Below are 14,797 nucleotides of genomic sequence, written 5' to 3'. Positions count from 1 at the left end.
GACTATTGGTCGAATTTCATCAGATATTTCCACTCTTTGTCTTCCTCTTCCTCTTCTTCCTCCTCTTCCTCTTTCTTGCCCTCCTCCTCCTCTTCTTCCTCGTCGCCCACCTCGCATACGTACTCGTCCTCGTCCTCTCACATTGTTTCTTCTATCCATTCTCAGACTTTCTCCTTCCCTACCTTCAACAACCTGTTTGCTCTCTGAACTGGCTTATATTGTTTGTGTTGCATCATTTGAAACAGGTTAAATCAATTTTGAGTGGTTGTGTTCAATCAATGACATGTGTTCTCTATTTGTATTTGATTGTTGCCACTTGTGTTTACCAGTATGGATGACATGTGCATTAGAGTGCAGAATGTGTTTTGAGAATGAGAATGTGTTTAGAGTTTTGCTGAAAAGTCTAAGTGAGATCTGCAAATTGTGTTTTACCATGTGAAATGGTTAAGGTATTGACAACAGACTGCATAATTAGCTAAATGAGTCCAGGCAACTGAGAACTTTGTTCAGCTAATGGGTTTTAGTGTTTTAGCAATTGAGAAAAACTGTAAATGGGAACACGTTTATTTAAACTACAGTATATGTCTCCCACACCAGGAAAAATGAAAAACAGTCTTGCAGGAGACGCTACAGATAAAGCAATCCCCCCCTCTCCTCTTTGACGCACACAAACAACGACTACATCTCATCTGTCCAGACCCGCCCAGATCCCTAGTGCCTGCATTATTGTTTGCCACAGCCTAAAATTGTACCAATTTGTTTTTCTCAGTCGCCCATGCTACTTCAATATTTCAATCAGAAATTATTCGATTTTTCCATTTTGTTAATGATGGTGGATTGACTTCCAAGTTTTTAGTATACGTTTTTTCAAGATGAGTGATGAGAAGGGAATCGTCCAGCCCGTTGAGTATCTCACTACACCCCCATATGACGTCTTGAAATATGCAGACAGGCGGATTAAAAGTACATTTACATTGTGATACATTCTAGCTCCGCCCATAAATGTTTGACTTTATATCACTCCCAGAAAGCATGGATTATTATATTTACACTTAACACATGACTCTTAAGACATGCCATTGTGCTGTAGAATTTCTGAATTTTGTCGCTTATATAATAATAATTCTATACATTAGTTTATACTGGACTAAGCGTACATTTTCGTTAACTGTAATTTCGTTAGTTATGCTCCAACTTTCCCTCCATCTTGTGCTAACATCAGTTAATTTTATGTCTTGGTACAATAGTTTATATTTTTTTCTAAGAGATTGTCAGTTGGGTATGCTCTCTGCAAGGTTTTGTATATGTTACTTATGAACATCCTTTTCTGACGCAAATAAAATTCCCTCAAGGTTTCACATTTTAAATGACAGAGAACACCTTTTGTTAAAGTACTAACAACCTTGGTGAAAATGTTTCTCACCTCTCGTTGCTCTTGAGAACAATAAAACAATGTCAACTTATTATCATCACTGCTTCAGTGTCTCCTTGTATGTTTACCACTCAACCTTAAAATGAAGAAATGTTAGTTCAGAGGCATGGAGGTTTGGTTTAGTCTAGTCGACAACCTTGTTAACAATAACCCTTTAATCAAAGCAAAGACACAAAAAAACATACACAGAAGAAAACACACGAGTAACAATAGGTGTGCTATTAAGACCACTTGACTTTTTCCACATTTTGATACGTTGCAGCCTTATTCTAAAATTGATTAAATTGTTTTTTCCCCCTCATCAATCTACACACAATACCCAATAATGACAAAGCAAAAACAGGTTTTTACAAATGTTTGTATATTTATTTAAAAAATTTAAAAAATAGATATCAAATTTACATTAGTATTCAGACCCTTTACTCAGTACTTTGTTAAGCTCTATCAGGTTGGATGGGGAGCATCACTGCACAGCTATTTTCAGGTCTCTCCAGAGATGTTCGATCGGGTTCAAGTCCGAGCTCTGGCTGGGCCACTCAAGAACATTCAGAGACTTGTCCCGAAGCCACTCATGCGTTGTATTGGCTGTGTGCTTAGGTTCGTTGTCCTGTTGGAAGGTGAACCTTCACCCCAGTCTGAGGTCCTGAGCGCTCTGGAGCAGGTTTTCATAAAGGATCTCTCCTTACTTTTCTCAGTTCAGCTTTCCCTCGGTCCGGACTAGTCTCCCAGTCCCTGCTGTTGAAAAACATTCCCACAGCATGATGCTGCCGCCACCATGCTTCACCGTAGGGATGGTGCCAGGTTTCCTCCAGACGTGACTCTTGGCGTTCAACTCAAAGAGTTCAATCGTGGTTTCATCAGACCAGGGAATCATGTTTCTCATGGTCTAAGAGTCCTTTAGGTGCCTTTTGGCAAACTCCAAGCGGGCTCTCATGTGCCTTTTACTGAAGAGTGGTCAGTTTGGCCGGGCGGCCAGCTCTAGGAAGAGTCTTGGTGGTTCCAAACTTCTTCCATTTAAGAATGATGGAAGCCACTGTGTTCTTGGGGACCTTCAATGCTGCAGAAATTCTTTGGTACCCTTCCCCAGATCTGTACCTCAACACAATCCTGTCTCGGAGCTCTACAGACAATTCCTTCGACCTCATGGCTTGGTTTTTGCTCTGACATGCACTGTCAACTGTGGGACCTTATATAGACAGGTGTGTACCTTTCCAAATCATGTCCAATCAATTTAATTTACCACAGGTAGACTCCAATCAAGTTCTAACAACATCACAAGGATGGTTAATGGAAACAAAATGCACCTGAGCTCAATTTCGAATACTTACAGTGGGGGAAAAAAGTATTTAGTCAGCCACCAATTGTGCAAGTTCTCCCACTTAAAAAGACGAGAGAGGCCTGTAATTTTCATCACAGGTACACGTCAACTATGACAGACAAATTGAGAAAAAAAAATCCAGAAAATCACATTGTAGGATTTTTAATGAATTTATTTGCAAATTATGGTGGAAAATAAGTATTTGGTCACCTACAAACAAGCAAGATTTCTGGCTCTCACAGACCTGTAACTTCTTCTTTAAGAGGCTCCTCTGTCCTCCACTTGTTACCTGTATTAATGGCACCTGTTTGAACTTGTTATCAGTATAAAAGACACCTGTCCACAACCTCAAACAGTCACACTCCAAACTCCACTATGGCCAAGACCAAAGAGCTGTCAAAGGACACCAGAAACAAAATTGTAGACCTGCACCAGGCTGGGAAGACTGAATATGCAATAGGTAAGCAGCTTGGTTTGAAGAAATCAACTGTGGGAGCAATTATTAGGAAATGGAAGACATACAAGACCACTGATAATCTCCCTCGATCTGGGGCTCCACGCAAGATCTCACCCCGTGGGGTCAAAATGATCACAAGAACGGTGAGCAAAAATCCCAGAACCACACGGGGGGACCTAGTGAATGACCTGCAGAGAGCTGGGACCAAAGTAACAAAGCCTACCATCAGTAACACACTACGCCGCCAGGGACTCAAATCCTGCAGTGCCAGACGTGTCCCCCTGCTTAAGCCAGTACATGTCCAGGCCCGTCTGAAGTTTGCTAGAGTGAATTTGGATGATCCAGAAGAGGATTGGGAGAATGTCATATAGTCAGATGAAACCAAAATATAACTTTTTGGTAAAAACTCAACTCGTCGTGTTTGGAGGACAAAGAATGCTGAGTTGCATCCAAAGAACACCATACCTACTGTGAAGCATGGGGGTGGAAACATCATGCTTTGGGGCTGTTTTTCTGCAAAGGGACCAGGACGACTGATCCATGTAAAGGAAAGAATGAATGGGGCCATGTATCGTGAGATTTTGAGTGAAAACCTCCTTCCATCAGCAAGGGCATTGAAGATGAAATGTGGCTGGGTCTTTCAGCATGACAATGATCCCAAACACACCGCCCGGGCAACGAAGGAGTGGCTTCGTAAGAAGCATTTCAAGGTCCTGGAGTGGCCTTGCCAGTCTCCAGATCTCAACCCCATAGAAAATCTTTGGAGGGAGTTGAAAGTCCGTGTTGCCCAGCGACAGCCCCAAAACATCGCTGCTCTAGAGGAGATCTGCATGGAGGAATGGGCCAAAATACCAGCAACAGTGTGTGAAAACCTTGTGAAGACTTACAGAAAATGTTTGACCTGTGTCATTGCCAACAAAGGGTATATAACAAAGTATTGAGAAACTTTTGTTATTGACCAAATACTTATTTTCCACCATAATTTGCAAATAAATTCATTAAAAATCCTACAATGTGATTTTCTGGAGAAAAAAATGCTCATTTTGTCTGTCATAGTTGACGTGTACCTATGATGAAAATTACAGGCCTCTCTCATCTTTTTAAGTGGGAGAACTTGCACAATTGGTGGCTGACTAAATACTTTTTTCCCCCACTGTAGGTAAATAAGGTATTTCAGTCTTAGGCTCTGGAGGATAGGAGTAGGACACATTTCATCCATGTTGTGTTTCACATTCTCAAATACTTCAGTATATAATTTATTTATAAATTAAAGGAAATCTGATCCTCTAAATCACTCCCTCAGTCACCTCCGGGTCGTTCCTGGTCCATCTGACTATGACAGGTGGGGTTAGAAATGATTCAAAAAGCAGATGAGGGAGCTGCTCCTTCCCAGATCCACCTCATCCTCTGGGTACAGAACAACCTCAGGGGGCTCTAGGGGGAAGAGGGGGACAAACAATGTAGTAAGTCTCTTGGCTTTCACAATGTTATGTGCGTTTTGTTTTTGATAGATGGCATTGATTGCTGTATGACATGGTGGGCCTGAAACCAACCTCGCCTCCTTTGTGCACCGGCAACCCAACTTGCTCATTGTTATGAGTTTATTTTATAGTGTTGTGGGAACAAAGTTAAATTTATGAGATAAGTGATTCTTGGTGCCGCAGAGTCTGAGGCCAGAGATTCCAGTATGTCAAGGAGGCTTACTGGGGTTTATCTTATAATGATTGATGGACATGATATACTGACTTGGGGTAAAAGGTAATAACATCAAGGAAGGGAGTGCCCATTGAGGGTTGCCAGATGTTGTTGAAGAACCGTGTAACAGGAGGTATATAAACCGAGAGGTTTCCTTTGTGTAGTTCGTTCGGATGACAAGAGGCAAAGCATGGGCCATTTGTTAGACGAACCCGGTACTGTGATCAAATAAATACTTTGTATCAACTCTTCACATAATTGTCTAAGTACATTCTTGCATCCTGAACTTCTCGATACCAGAAACTCATCATAACAGATTGGCGTCACGAACCAATACAGTTTACAATCGAACTAACAGGTAAGAAGACTTTCATTGTAATATTATGTTAAAATCTGCTTATCTGTTGTAAAGCTAAGCTGTAACGAACGTTTAAATAATCAATATTTTTAAGGGGGACGATGAGTGGAGTTGAGGTATGTAAGGGATGTAAGGAGAAGGATAAAAATTAGACAATAATAGGGTGCTATTATTCTAAGCAGGGTAAGAGTAAAGACCAAACACAAAAGAGAAGAAGTAGAATGTGTTTAAAAAGATTGGGAGTAGGGTATTTTATAGTGTATGACATTATAACATGTGATTTCACCTTTATTTAACCAGGTAAGCCAGTTGAGAACAACTTCTCATTTACAACTGCGACCTGGCCAAGATAAAGCAAAGCAGTGCGATAAAAACAACACAGAGTTACATATGGGGTAAACAAAAACGTACAGTCAAACACAATAGAAAATGTATATACAGGGTGTGCAAATGTAGTAAGTTATGGAGGTAAGGCAATAAATATGCCATAGTGCCAAATAATTACAATTTAGTATTAACACTGGAATGATAGATGTGCAAACTATGATGTGCAAATAGAGATACTGGGGTGAAAATGAGCAAAATATATAACAATATGGGGATGAGGTAGTTGGGTGGGCTAATTTCAGATGGGCTGTGTACAGGTGCAGTGATCGGTAAGCAGCTCTGACAACTGATGCTTAAAGTTAGTGAGGAAGATAAGAGTCTCCAGCTTCAGAGATTTTTGCAGTTCGTTCCAGTCTTTGGCAGCAGAGAACTGGAAGGAATGGCGGCCAAAGGAGGTGTTGGCATTGGGGATGACCAGTGAGATATACCTGCTGGAGCGCATACTACAGGTGGGTGTTGCTATGGTGACCAATAAGCTAAGATAAGGCAGGGATTTGCCAAGCAGTGATTTATAGATGACCTGGAGCCAGTGCGCTTGGCGACGAATATGTAGTGAGGGCCATCCAACAAGAGCATACAGGTCACAATGGTGGCTAGTATATGGGGCTTTGGTGACAAAACGGATGGCACTGTGATAGACTACATCCAATTAGCTGAGTAGAATGTTGGAGGCTATTTTGTAAATGATATCGCCGAAGTCAAGGATCGGTAGGATAGTCAGTTTTATGAGGGCATGTTTGGCAGCATGAGTGAAGGAGGCTTTGTTGCGAAATAGGAAGCCGATTCTTGATTTAACTTTGGATTGGAGATGCTTAATGTGAGTCTGGAAGGAGAGTTTACGGTCTAACCAGACACCTAGGTATTTGTAGTTGTCCACATATTCTAAGTCAGACCCGCCGAGAGTAGTGATTCTAGTCAGGCGGGCGGTGTTTTACTAGTGTTTTTAGAGCAGTTGGAGGCTACGGAAGGAGTGTTGTATGGCATTGAAGCTCGTTTGGAGGTTTGTTAACACAGTGTCCAATGAAGGGCCAGATGTATACAAAATGGTGTCGTCTGCGTAGAGGTGGATCTGAGAGTCACCAGCAGCAAGAGCGACATCATTGATATACACAGAGAATAGAGTCGGCCCGAGAATTGAACGCTGTGGCACCCCCATAGAGACTGCCAGAGATCCAGACAACAGGCCCTCCGATTTGACACATTGAACTCTATCTGAGAAGTAGTTGGTGAACCAGGCGAGGCAGTCATTTGAGAAACCAAGGCTATTTAGTCTGCCAATAAGAATGTGGTGATTGACAGAGTCGAAAGATGGCTGCACAGTACTGTCTTTTATCGATCGCGGTTATAATATCGTTTAGGACCTTGAGCGTGGCTGAGGTGCACCCATGACCAGCTCGGAAACCAGATTGCATAGCGGAAAAGGTACGGTGGGATTCGAAATGGTCGGTGATCTGTTTGTTAACTTGGCTTTCAAAAACTTTTGAAAGGCAGGGCAGGATGGATATAGGTCTGTAACAGTTTGGATCTAGTTGCAGCGGAGGGTGCAGAGCTGGTGGCCGGGGTAGGGGTAGCCAGGTGGAAAGCATGGCCAGCCGTAGCAAAATGGTTGTTGAAATTCTCGATTATCATAGATTTATCGGCGGTAACAGTGTTTCCTAGCCTCAGTGCAGTGGGCAGCTGGGAGGAGGTGCTCTTATTCTCCATTGACTTTACAGTGTCCCAAAACCTTTTGGAGTTAGTGCTACAGGATGCACATTTCTGTTTGAAAAAGCTAGCCTTTGCTTTCCTAACTGATTGTGTATATTGGTTCCTGACTTCCCTGAAAAGTTGCATATCGCGGGGGCTGTTCGATGCTAATGCAGTACGCCACAGGATGTTTTTGTGCTGGTCAAGGGCAGTCAAGTCTGAGGAGAACCAGGGGCTATATCTGTTCTTAGTTCTGATTTTTTTGAATGGGGCATGCTTATTTAAGATGGAGAGGAAAGCACTTTTTAAGAACAACCAAGCATCCTCTACTGATGGAATGAGGTCAATATCCATCCAGGATACACGGGCCAGGTCAATTAGAAAGGCCTGCTCGCTAAAGTGTTTTAGGGAGCGTTTGACAGTGATGAGGGTTGGTCATTTGACCGCGGACCCATTACGGACGCAGGCAGTAATCGCTGAGATCCTGGTTCAAGACAGCGGAGGTGTATTTAGAGGGTAAATTAGTCAGGATGATATTGTCGTACCGGGTGAATGGTGGCAATTATTGCTGTCAACAAAGAGTCCGTTCAAGCTGCACCGTGTTAGAGGCTTTTATTAAAATCACGAGGTTACAGCATAAGTTACAGACCCGCGGTGTCCGGAGAACGGCTTCCCAGATTGCCATGGCCGTTCTGACTTTCTTCTTCGTTTAACATCTATTTAGAAACAATGCAAAAAGATGCTCCCTCTTCTGGCCAATCACCAGTCTCCCCTGTCTACAACACACTTCCTGTCTGTTGTATGTGACGTTACACTAAAACATTCCCTTTTGATACTAACATAAACAACATTCCATTTCTTCTTGAAAAACATTTAACAAAGACATAATCTTCATATACGATAATATCTATGAGGGTGCCCATGTTTACGGATTTAGGGTTGTACCTGGTAGGTTCCTTGATAATTTGTGTGAGATTGAGGGCATCTAGTTTAGATTGTAGGACGGCCGGGGTGTTAAGCATATCCCAGTTTAGGTCACCAAGCAGTACGAACTCTGAGGATAGATGGGGGGCAATCAATTCACATATGGTGTCCAGGGCACAGCTGGGGGCTGAGGGGGGTCTGTAGCAAGTGGCAACAGTGAGATACTTATTTCTGGAAATGTGGATTTTTAGAAGTAGAAGCTCAAACTGTTTGGGCACAGACAGTGTGATAGTATGATAGAGCTCTGCAGGCTATCTCTACTGTAGATTGCAACTACGCCCCCTTTGGCAGTTCTATCCAGACGGAAAATGTTGTAGTTGGGGATAGAATAGGTTCTCCTGAGTGGCGCAGTGGTCTAAGGCACTGCATCGCAGTGCTAACTGTGTCACTAGAGATCCTGGTTCGAATCCAGGCTCTGTCGCAGCCGGCCGCGACCAGGAGACTCATGGGCGGCGCACAATTGGCCCAGCGTCGTCCAGGGTAGGGGAGGGAATGGCCGGCAGGGATGTAGCTCAGTTGATAGAGCATGGCGTTTGCAACGCCAGGGTTGCGGGTTCGATTCCCACGGGGGGCCAGTATAAAAAAATAATAAAAAAAATGTATTCACTAACTGTAAGTCGCTCTGGATAAGAGCGTCTGCTAAATGACTAAAATGTAAAAATGTAAATTTCTGCGTTTTTGGTGGCCTTCCTAAGCCAGGATTCAGACACTGCTAGAACATCAGGGTTCGCGGAGTGTGCTAACGCAGTGAATAACTCAAACTTAGGGAGGAGGCTTCTGATGTTAACATGCAAGAAACCAAGGCTTTTACGGTTACAGAAGTCAACAAATTATAACGCCTGGGTAGTAGGAATGATACTGGGGGCTACAGGGCCTGGGTTAACCTCTACATCACCAGAGGAACAGAGGAGGAATAGAATAAGGATACGGCTAAAGGCTTTAAGAACTGGTCTTCTAGTGCATTGGGTACAGAGAATAAAAGGGGCAGATTTCCGGGCGTTGTAGAATAGATTCAGGGCATTATGTACAGACAAGGATGTGGAAGGATATGAGTACAGTGGAGGTAAACCTAAGCGTTGGGTAACGATGAAAGAGATAGCATCACTGGAGGCACCGATTGAGCCGGTCTCCACGTGTATGGGGGGGTGGGACAAAGGAGCTATCTAAGGCAGGTTGAGCAGTATTGGGGGCTCTACAGTGAAATAGTACAATAAGTACTAACCGAAACAGCAATAAGCAAGGCATATTGACATGGGAGATAAGCATAAAGCAATCACAGGTGTTATTCGAGAGAGCTAAGACAACACGTCGGCAGACCAGTCGTGTTGGATTGGCGGGGCTACGTGTCAACACTAGGAGGTCCCATCCGGTTGACAGAGAGGTAGATAGCCAGGAGATGGGCCTGGCTCGAGGCTAGCTCAAGGCTAACTGGTGCTTGCTCCGGGTCAGTGGTGATTAGCCAACAACAACAACAGCCATTCAGTTGCAGCTAGCTAGTTGCTAGCTAATTGCGATGATCCGGTGTTAGAGTCCAGTGATAAGATAGGTTTGAGTCCTAAGTAAGTAAGTCCTAAGTAAGTTATAAAAGCCCTATAAGAAAATTAGGTTGAAGGTTACAGTAAGATATCTTTTTCAGAGGTTCAAGTCCTCAAGGAATTATAATAAATAATAATATGCCATTTAGCAGACGCTTTTATCCAAAGCGACTTACAGTCGTGCGTGCATACATTTTTGTGTATGGGTGGTCCCGGGGATCGAACCCACTACCTTGGCGTTACAAGCGCCGTGCTCTACCAGCTGAGCTACAGAGGACCACATAATGTGGTAAATGTGTTAGATATTAAGGTTTGAGTCCTTGGTTGAAGGTTAAAATCATTGGAATAGATTGTTACAGTGTTAGATGTGTTAGATATTAAGGTTTGAGTCCTTGATTTAAGGTTAAAATCCTTGGTAGAAGGTTACAGTTAAAATAAGCCATAATTGATTAAGGAAGTGACAACAATATAGAGGAGAAGTACAAATTAAGGAGGTTCAGTCTTCTGAGAGGTTGAGTACTGTGGTGAAGAGAGAATTAGTCCTGTGTGAATTACTCCAAACGGTCAGGACAGAGACAAAACAATCAATCATACTGAATAAAGAATCAGATACAAGTGAACCTGTTGAATCATAGCACCAAAGACCAAATAGGCAAACACAATTTTAATAAAGATCAAATGGAGATTTGATTCAAACATTGAATTACTAATATTGTATAAACTAATAATACATGAGGATGGGGAGTAAATTCAGTATACCGATTACGGGCAAGACAGTGATGATAAAGAATAAATCAGAGCTAGATTTACCTCAAAGGGAGCGAAAGGTTATGACGAAATTGTTGCACACAAATCCGCATCTAAAACATGTCTCTTTTAAAAGTATTGAAAATCAAACACCGCGTGACTGGATGTTAATTAAATTAGGGGTTTTCTATGTGGAACCATATCTTAGTGATTTATCGGCATGGACAGATAATGACTATCCTCGTGATGGTAGTTTTGAAAGGGATAAATTACAAGTAGCATGAAAGTATATAAATGATAATACAGCCATAAGCAACCCGAAATGGGATTTAGATTATATGAAAGAGGTATATACAGCATGGGATTTAATGAGTGCACAATGGCCGGTAAATATAATTAGGAAGGAGGAAAAGTCTGTTAGGAAATTAAGTATTTTGACAATGGAGCAACATAATCTACCTTATGAAAAGAGTCAGTCCATAGGGGCTATTAAAGGATCTGAAAGTATGAAAGAAATGTATCCACAGTTAGCAAACTCTATTCAGCCTCCAGCTTATAGTATTGACATAGAAGAGGATAGCGACATATATGATTGGTTATTTATAGAATCTTACGGAAGGCTAAAAAATGTATTCCTAAAATCAGGTAAACATACATGTTTCCTATAGTCAAAATAGATAACTTTGAGATCAAAAGGTGGCGAGAGGAATGCCGGGCCTTGTGGTTACAACGCTTTGGTAGAGCTTGCGAAACGGCAGAAAGAAGGTTTAGAGGTCATACAGGACAAATAAACATTGAAAAAATTAGATATAATAGAGAGAGTGTATATAATATAAAATTATATTTACAATACTCAAACAAAACCAAAACGTTGATTTAAACGATAGATTAGCAAATACAATTATGGAATTTTTTGTTGAAGCAGTGGAACATTACCAAATAGAGAAAAAGATAAGCCTTGACCCAACCTCAGCCGTCCAGACAAAAGATATAAAAGGAGTTGTATCTTGTATTTTAGACAGTGAAGTGGAAAATATTTGTCAGAGAGTTGAATTGATTGTGGATGATTTGGCAAGTAGAGATAGAAATAAACGATATGAAGAGGATAATATACAGAAAGAAGAAGTGATGGCACCACTTTTAGTCATGGAAGATAGGGTTTTGGATAAGCCACTTACGTAAGCTGAAATTTCTCAAATTATAAAAGATGCACTGCAGCCATTAATAAACCCACTAAGATTTATGAATTGGTGGTGCACAGCTTTAATGCATGGGTCGATGAGAGGTAAAGACAGCTATTAAAAAAGATTAGGGAATTAGAGGCAGTAGGATTATTCAATGAGCAGAAACCAACAATTCAGGCACCGCAATTTCCCCACTACAAACAGCAGGATAAACTGGTACCATTTCAGCAGCGTACAAATGGACAATTCGTACCTTATAATAATAATCGAGGGAGAGGCAGGTCAAATGGTAATTTCAGAGGAGGAAGAAGGAGGTTTAACAGAGACATGGATACTTGCAATTATTGTAAACAATGGGGACATTGGGTTCGAGAGTGTAACGTTAGATTACAGGATGAGGAGAGACGGAGATATGGAGATAGAGAGAGGGGGAATTGGACTCCTGCCCAACTGCACCCTAATTCCCAGAATAAACCTAAAGAGGAGATTCCGGGGAATGTATTATGGGGGCAATGACATACAAAACTGATAGACAGGAAGGAAGTTAAATACATGATAAATGCACCACAATTGCATATTTTGGACAGCCCATTAGAAATACCACAGTTAAGTTTATGTGTATCTGGTAAAATAATTCAATTTCTAATTGCTACAGGGGCAACTACAGTGGGGAAAAAAAGTATTTAGTCAGCCACCAATTGTGCATGTTCTCCCACTTAAAAGGATGAGAGAGGCCTGTAATTTTCCTCATAGGTACACGTCAACTATGACAGACAAATTGAGGAAAAAAAATCCAGAGAATCACATTGTAGGATTTTTAATGAATTTATTTGCAAATTATGGTGGAAAATAAGTATTTGGTCACCTACAAACAAGCAAGATTTCTGGCTCTCACAGACCTGTAACTTCTTCTTTAAGAGGCTCCTCTGTCCTCCACTCGTTACCTGTATTAATGGCACCTGTTTGAACTTGTTATCAGTATAAAAGACACCTGTCCACAACCTCAAACAGTCACACTCCAAACTCCACTATGGCCAAGACCAAAGAGCTGTCAAAGGACACCAGAAACAAAATTGTAGACCTGCACCAGGCTGGGAAGACTGAATCTGCAATAGATAAGCAGCTTGGTTTGAAGAAATCAACTGTGGGACCAATTATTAGGAAATTGAAGACATACAAGACCACTGATAATCTCCCTCAATCTGGGGCTCCATGCAAGATCTCACCCCGTGGGGTCAAAATGATCACAAGAACGGTGAGCAAAAATCCCAGAACCACACGGGGGGACCTAGTGAATGACCTGCAGAGAGCTGGGACCAAAGTAACAAAGCCTACCATCAGTAACACACTACGCCGCCAGGGACTAAAACCCTGCAGTGCCAGACGTGTCCCCCTGCTTAAGCCAGTACATGTCCAGGCCCAAGTGAAGTTTGCTAGAGTGCATTTGGATGATCCAGAAGAGGTATGGGAGAATGTCATATGGTCAGATGAAACCAAAATAGAACTTTTTGGTAAAAACTCAACTCGTCGTGTTTGGAGGACAAAGAATGCTGAGTTGCATCCAAAGAACACCATACCTACTGTGAAGCATGGGGGTGGAAACATCATGCTTTGGGGCTGTTTTTCTGCAAAGGGACCAGGACGACTGATCCGTGTAAAGGAAAGAATGAATGGGGCCATGTATCGTGAGATTTTGAGTGAAAACCTCCTTCCATCAGCAAGGGCATTGAAGATGAAACGTGGCTGGGTCTTTCAGCATGACAATGATCCCAAACACACCGCCCGGGCAACGAAGGAGTGGCTTCGTAAGAAGCATTTCAAGGTCCTGGAGTGGCCTAGCCAGTCTCCAGATCTCAACCCCATAGAAAATTTTGGAGGGAGTTGAAAGTCCGTGTTGCCCAGCGACAGCCCCAAAACATCACTGCTCTAGAGGAGATCTGCATGGAGGAATGGGCCAAAATACCAGCAACAGTGTGTGAAAACCTTGTGAAGACTTACAGAAAACGTTTGACCTGTGTCATTGCCAACAAAGGGTATATAACAAAGTATTGAGAAACTTTTGTTATTGACCAAATACTTATTTTCCACCATAATTTGCAAATAAATTCATTAAAAATCCTACAATGTGATTTTCTGGATTTCTTTTTCTCATTTTGTCTGTCATAGTTGACGTGTACCTATGATGAAAATTACAGGCCTCTCTCATCTTTTTAAGTGGGAGAACTTGCACAATTGGTTGCTGACTAAATACTTTTTTTCCCCACTGTATGTCATGTTTAAGGCAACAAGATTTAAGGTGTCCTTTTAGTACTCAGAAGGTCCAGTCTATCGAAATTAGTGGAACTCCGCAAATTGATCCAATATCTCTCCCATTACAAATTGATCCAATATCTCTCCCATTACAAATTGATCCAATATCTCTCCCATTACAAATTGATCCAATATCTCTCCCATTGCAAATTGATTTGGATGATATTCATTTTCAACATTCATTTATAGTAAGCGCTACGACTCTGATGGCGTTAATGGGAAGAGACCTGTGATCACCACATTAACCCCAGGCGGCTATAAAAATAAATTATGCAATTATATGGCCATTAAATAACACACAACAGCACGTGTAAAAGTTAATTCATAGTCGTAACATAGGGTTTGTATGTTTACAGATCTAATTTAATGGTTATGTTTCATGCTATTCACAGGATATATTGTTCTGTCTCATGAACAGCACAGGGGATGTTCAGTGTGCTGCGTGGCTATATTGACGGAAAACAGTTTCCATGGGATCGAATGGTGGGCTTTTGCACAGATGGGGCTCCATCTATGGCGGGACGGCGGGCAGGCCTCTGCACTCTAGCTATGAATGTATCTCCCTCTGCCATTTGGTATGATACACAGAGAGAAACTGGCGGCAAAAGAGCTGAGCAAAGAACTCGGAGATATACTGTATCAGCAGTGGAGGCTGCTGAGGGGAGAACAGCACATAATAATGTCTGGAACAGACGAGCGGAATG

Source organism: Coregonus lavaretus (genome assembly GCF_964263955.1).
Source record: "Coregonus lavaretus genome assembly, chromosome: 13".
NCBI classification, from domain to species: Eukaryota; Metazoa; Chordata; class Actinopteri; order Salmoniformes; family Salmonidae; genus Coregonus; species Coregonus lavaretus.
The sequence above is the reverse complement of the archived record's forward strand: the minus strand, read 5'-3'. Positions refer to the sequence as shown.